This window comes from Triticum dicoccoides, chromosome 6B, assembly GCF_002162155.2.
Source record: "Triticum dicoccoides isolate Atlit2015 ecotype Zavitan chromosome 6B, WEW_v2.0, whole genome shotgun sequence".
Lineage (NCBI taxonomy): Eukaryota > Viridiplantae > Streptophyta > Magnoliopsida > Poales > Poaceae > Triticum > Triticum dicoccoides.
In genome coordinates, this window is record NC_041391.1 from 69,495,943 (window position 1) to 69,502,052 (window position 6,110).

Below are 6,110 nucleotides of genomic sequence, written 5' to 3' on the forward strand. Positions count from 1 at the left end.
AGATGAGGAAGTGGACCGCACTTCACATCGAACGCAAGTGAACCACAAGTCCACAACACTATTGAGAAGTGAGCCGCAATACTTTTTTTGTCGCTTCCGTTACATTTTTTCCAAACTTCATATTGGGAGTAAGTGAACTGCGATAGTACCGATAAAGAACCACGACACTACCGAAAGTGAACGTCATGGGGTTTTGTTGTATTTTTTCATACTTATTATATTTTACGAGCATAGAGTGGGGCAAGTGGACCGCATTGACTGAGCTAGTGTTCTGTATCTAATGAGAAGTGTGCTTCTTTGAGATGTTTTTTTGTTTGTCAAGTGAACCACCGAGGAGTTCTATTTCTATGAAAAGCATTACACACAAGCATTACGTCTGTGTTTTCTCGAACAATAAAACGAACTTCAAAAAAATGATGACATTTTTTTTCTCCTTCGTACGTGTGCTGCACTGCTCGTCGATGCAATTTGCACTACAAAACAAATAGCAAATACTCCCTCCGTCCTATAATGTAAGACGTTTTTTGACACTACACTAGTGTCAAAAAACGTCTTACATTATGGGACGGAGGGAGTAAAAGTTAACTATGTCACATTCTTTTTGCCTTTTCCCAATCTTTTCATCAAACAAAGTGAAAGAACCTTTCGGGCTCCTGTCGCCGGCGCACCGCACTGCATGGTGAGGTGGACTACACCAAGCAGCGACCTGAGCCGCACTCTATTTGCTAGGTGAACCGCGGCACTGCACGCGAGGTTGCCAGCGAGGGAGATCTCCACCGGAGAGTTGGAGGGACAAGCACCCGGTAACATTAACTGAATGCTCGCGGCGAGAAAACTGGTTCCGTTTGGATGGCGGTAGTGGCGTCTAGCCGGGAGGGGCCTCACCCACAATGGAGAAGAGACAAATGGACTGCATTTGTTTGTACATTCTTTTTCTTTGTTGTTTCATGGCAGCATGTGGCAACACAACGAACTGCTTGGAGAGTGTGTTCCTTTTAACAAAAAAGCACGGTCATCAATTTTTCTAAATCACATGATCTTTCTTGTCCTCTAGCGTGTCTTCTCCCGTGTGTACCAAACATATTATACTGTATACTCCACTCGTGGATTCATTTGGCTATGCATCCATAGCTAGCTTCACACTTCCCACCACTGTATGTGCATTCTCTCAATCTTCTATTTTCTTCCCTGTGCGGACAAATCTATAGAAGTTGCAGCACCAGGTTTCCATTGGAAAATTAGATGAGAAATAAGCTGCATAGCAGTAGATGGCTTCGTGCAGTAGCGGCAGTTGGCTCAGAGGTAGTGGTCTACAGCAAAGAGGAAGCAGTTCAGAGGGGGGAAAACAACACTTGGTCATGGGACGGAGGCAACCTGCGATCAGGGGAAGCAGCAATGACACAGAGCTAGCGCAGGCCACCAGCGATGGCGTCAACGACCCTCCTTGCCGCACCGTGCATCAGCTGCTCTGCTCCCGTACCTATGCGCTGCCACACACGCAGGCGAGCTGCAGCTCAAGAAAGGGAGGGTGGGGAGGAGCAGTAACCAGGAAAGACAAACCGCACTACACTTCGCGCCCAAAGATTGCACACACGCACCCGCCCGCTCTAGACACGCCCGCACCACACTGCACTCCGATCCCACGCCAACGGACCGCGACGTGCAATACAGCAAACTGCACGACCATGTCGCGGATTAAACAGCGAGGCGAGTGGAGCACTGCTCGAGGGATCTAGGCACACTGCATGCCGAGCACAAACGAACCGCACGCCGACGACGAACTGGACGCCTGAGGGAGCCGTAGACACGGGAGATGCGGTGCAGTGGTGGTGAGACGGCCTGGAGTGGGGTTGGGGATGGGTCGCGCGAAGGAAGCCGGGGCGCCGGCAAGGCGCAGGGAGGATGGGAAGCTCGTCGACAAGGCACGTGGAGAGAGCAGCGCGGGGCTCACGTAGGTAGATCGGCCGGAGGGGAAGAAGGAAGTGGTGGCACTGGAGGAGGAGCCCAGCACGACATGGACCTCGCCGGCCTTCCCATCCAGCCACCACGCGCGGGAGGGCGCGGATGTGAGCCCTACAGGAGCTCCATCAACGCCAGTGGGTGGGAGATTGGCCGGTGGCAGCGCCGGAGGAAGGTGGAGGGAGGCGGGTGGGAGAGGCCGTGGCCCTACGGATCCGGCAGTCAAAGCCGGGCCCGACCCGATCTGGCGGCGAGGGAGGCCGCGGATGGCGGCGGTCGGCGTGCTGGCCCGGGGTGGCTCGCATGGACGGCGGTGATGTAGAAGGTGGGCAGCGCCGATGGGGAAACTAGTGGGGATCTCGGTGGAAATCGGCGGCCGGGATGGGAGGTTGGTGGGTGGGGGTCGTGTGTAGCCAGGAGGAGGAGCCTTGAGGCAGGGCCATGGCGTGGATGGGGATTGTGTGGGATTCGGGCTATTGAGGAAGAAGGCGGAGGGATGGGGGAGAGTGGGTGTTTTGTGAGCTCGCTCGCTGCGTGCGATTTGGTCGCGCCTCGGTTCGTTTTTGACGTGGTGTTAGCAGAATAAAGGAAGTGTTAGCAGAATAAAGGTCTTAAAAATATTATCATAATAGACCCATCATATATATATAGGGTGAATCTATTATGATAACACCCCCTTAAGACTTTATTCTGCACACCCGGAGCTTATTCTGCTAACACCCCAACCCACCTGTAGCTACAAACTAACCACGACAGAACTGCGGAGGCAAAAGGATAAAAAAGGAAAACTCACCCACCTTATGCTCTCCTCCACCTCTGTCTCTCCCCGTGCTCCACTCTCGCACGACCACCTCCCTGTGCCGCCGGACCACCTCCCTGCCCGCGCCGCCGCACCACCTCCCTCCCCGTGCCGCGCCCAACCCCCCGTCCACCTTCTTCCACCGCCACCGCCGGAGCACCACTCCCAGGCCGCTGTCGCGCCTCCCTCCCCGCGCGACCAGGGCTCCCCTGAGCGGCCTTCCTCTCTGTGCTCGCCACCACAAGCCGCCCCACCACCTTCCTCGCTCCATCGCCTCCATCTCTGTGCGCGGCCGTGGCAAGCCAGCACCAGCCAACCGCCTTCCTCTCCGCGTCTGGGCGCCGTGAGCATGCGCCGCCCCGCCATCTTATTCTTCGCGCCCGACCGCCACGAGGAGAGTTCATGGTTCTTTCCTTGGAGGACGGGGCGGAGGAAGTGGAGCAGAGGCGGCCGATGTGGAGGCCTTTGATGCGGCCGGAGAAGCAGGGCTGCGGCTGCAGCATGCCCTGCACCTCCACCACCGCCCACTCCGGGCACGCCGCCTCGCCGCACCCACACCGGACCTAGATCTACATCGCCGCGTCGCCTCGGATCCGATGCAGAGACAGAGAGGAGGGGGAGAGATATCCCGTCTTCGTGCAGCTCGGTCGCGGTCCCCTGTGCAGCTCGGTCGCGGACCCCGTGCAGCTCGGTTGCGGCCCCAGTCTTCGTGCAGGTTCACCGGCCACCGCTTGCCTCTGCTGGCCTCCCTCGTCGTCGGCCACGACGCCACAACCACCGGCCTCGAGCGTCCTCTCCTCCCCATCGATTGTTTTTTGCTTTTTCAGATTTCACTTGGGCACATCGCTGCAGTTATGTTGGGGCGACAGTGCGGTGCGGCTGGATGTCCAATCCACCGGCGATTGTGCTTGCAGTCTGGTGGCACGAGGCTCGTGGTCGGATCTGCAGTGCAGTGCTATTCGCCCTTCTGCACTGCAGTTCGCCAGCAGATGTGTTGACCCATCCAAGATCAACTGCACCCCCTCCACCACCATCGTTTGGAGCCAGCAGGTCCCGGGATCCGACGAGCCGCCCTCGCATTTGTCGCCCTCCCTGTGGACACCCTTTCCGCCGACGAGTTGCACCTCCGTGGCGGCCGGCGGCCCCGTCTCCGCTGGTCGCTGGAGCAGACCATATGCACCCCCACCCGACCCAAGGTGCACGCTGACTTCCGCTTCAGTTTCGCTTTGTCTATATGACCAACTCCGGTGTTTTGTTGTGTACCGAACGCACTTAGCGCTGCCTGAATCATGTTGTTTTGGACTGATCCACTAACAAAGCCGTGGTTGGAGTAGTGTTGGGTCTCAATAATGGCGGTGCCACTGCTTGCTTGCTCGCTCGCTCCACAGGAGGCAGAACCACCAACAAAAAAAACAAGAGTCGAGAATGCCCAGATGCGGGCTGCTGCCGGCGTGCGTGCAGTCCAACATTTGATTTTTTTTGTTTGTTTGTGTTTTGAGGTGGTCGCGATTCATGGGGCACGGGCGTGCAGTGTGGCGCCCATGTGCATGCAGTCCGTGGAGATGGGGTGCAGAACGACAAATGGTGCAGTCCGCGGAGGTGTGCGTGCTGTCGTCGACGATTTTTGTTTGGTGTCTATTTTGCTCACAGTTGACATTTTTGCGTATTTCAGATTTTGGTTGCTGTCCCATGGGCGCACATGTGCAGTGCTTGTGGGCTTAGACATACAGTGCACCGGCGTCACTGGCTTGCATTTCAGGGACCAAATTGTGGATTTATTTTTGAAGTCCCACATCAATGTAATTTGTATGTGTTTGTACTATATGGATTATAAAGAGCAGCATTGCAAGCAGCATTGCAGCCCGGTCTTGTAGCCCATAGATGCACCAGTCATAGCTCTCCCAGAAACGTGCATTGAAGAAAACAAACAGTACTTCTTTTGAAATGGATCTCACTTGCTTGATCGCCGCGGTGATATTCTTTTTCTGAAAGGTTCACTATATTGCCAAAGTGCAATTTTTTTTGAAAAAAGATTTATTTTTTATGCAGCTCACTCTGTTGTTGTGTGCAGTAGAAAATAAAATTGGAAAAGAACAATTGATGCAGTACACTCACCTCGTCCCTGCGGTGGATACTCGTTGATAAAAAACGTTACGGAGACGATAAAAGAAAAATAATGTGGTTCACTTTTCATAGTATTGCGGTTCACCAACATTCGACATGAAGTGCATTACACCTCGTTTGCGAAAATTTACATCCCGCAAAAAAAGAAAATTTACGTCCCACAAAAAGAAATCATGCAGTACACTTGTCTGTCCAATGAAGTGTGGTTTTTAGTCTGAATAAGTGCGGTTTCCTGTCTGATGCAGTACGGCTCGTTTACGGTAGTGTCGAGGTTCACTTTTCATAGTATTGTGGTTCACCAATACTCGACATGAAGTGCACTCCACCTCGTTTAGGAAAAATTACGTCCCACAAAAAAAACATGCAGTGCACTTGTTTGTCCGATGAAGTGCGGTTTGCATCCGATGTAGTTCAGTTTTCAGTCGGATGAAGTACCCACTTCGATTTGGGTGTCGCGAAAAACAGAGTCTCCGTATTTCGTTGAATTCGAAATTCCTCTTAAACCGTAAAGAATTAGAGAGAGTGTTCTACATGAAAGAGTTGCGTATCGTCGATATCTTTCCGACGGCGTATCGTTTGAATCATTCCGACCATCGGTTTGCAAAAATTTCGCCAAAAACGACCGCTGCCACTCGTCGTCCGCCGCACGATTTTCAAAATTAACTTAAAACCGTAAGGAATTTCAAAAATATTTCAACATATGAAAGTTGCGCCTCATTCGTAGCTTTCCAATGGCGTATCACACGCCTCGTTTCGATAAACGGTTCAAAAACTAGAGCGAAAAACGTATCGAAAATTTGAAAAAATTTGAAAAACAGAATTCCGCGATTTAGTAAATTGGAAACTGCTCTTAAACCGTAAGGAATTAGAGAAAAAATTATATATGAAAAAGATGCTCCTCGACGATATCTATCCGACGGCGTATCGTTTGTTTCATTCCGACGAGCGGTTTAGAAGAAATCGCGAAAAAGTGCTCGCTGCCACTCGTCATGGGCCGCACCATTTTCAAAACCGCTCTTAAACCGTGTGGAATCTCGAAAAGTGTTCAACATGTCGAAGTTGCGCCGAATCCATAGCTTTTCAACGGTACATTACACGCCTCATTTCGATAAACGGTTAAAAAATTAGAGCGAAAACAGTACCTAAAAAATAACGCGTGCAGTTTTTTTCGACGAGAAGTTCACTCGTGTGAGTACTACAGCACACTTGGTTCAAAGAATGACGTGCA

At 52.2% G+C, this 6,110-nt stretch overlaps 1 long non-coding RNA gene across 1 annotated transcript; it reads left to right on the forward strand.

Annotated features, from left to right (window-relative positions):
• Positions 1 to 2,747: 2,747 nt before the first annotated feature.
• Positions 2,748 to 4,721, forward strand: LOC119326803. The gene is made up of 2 exons (XR_005158185.1): positions 2,748 to 4,357; positions 4,431 to 4,721. It is a non-coding gene; the product is annotated as an uncharacterized LOC119326803 (long non-coding RNA).
• Positions 4,722 to 6,110: the final 1,389 nt, after the last annotated feature.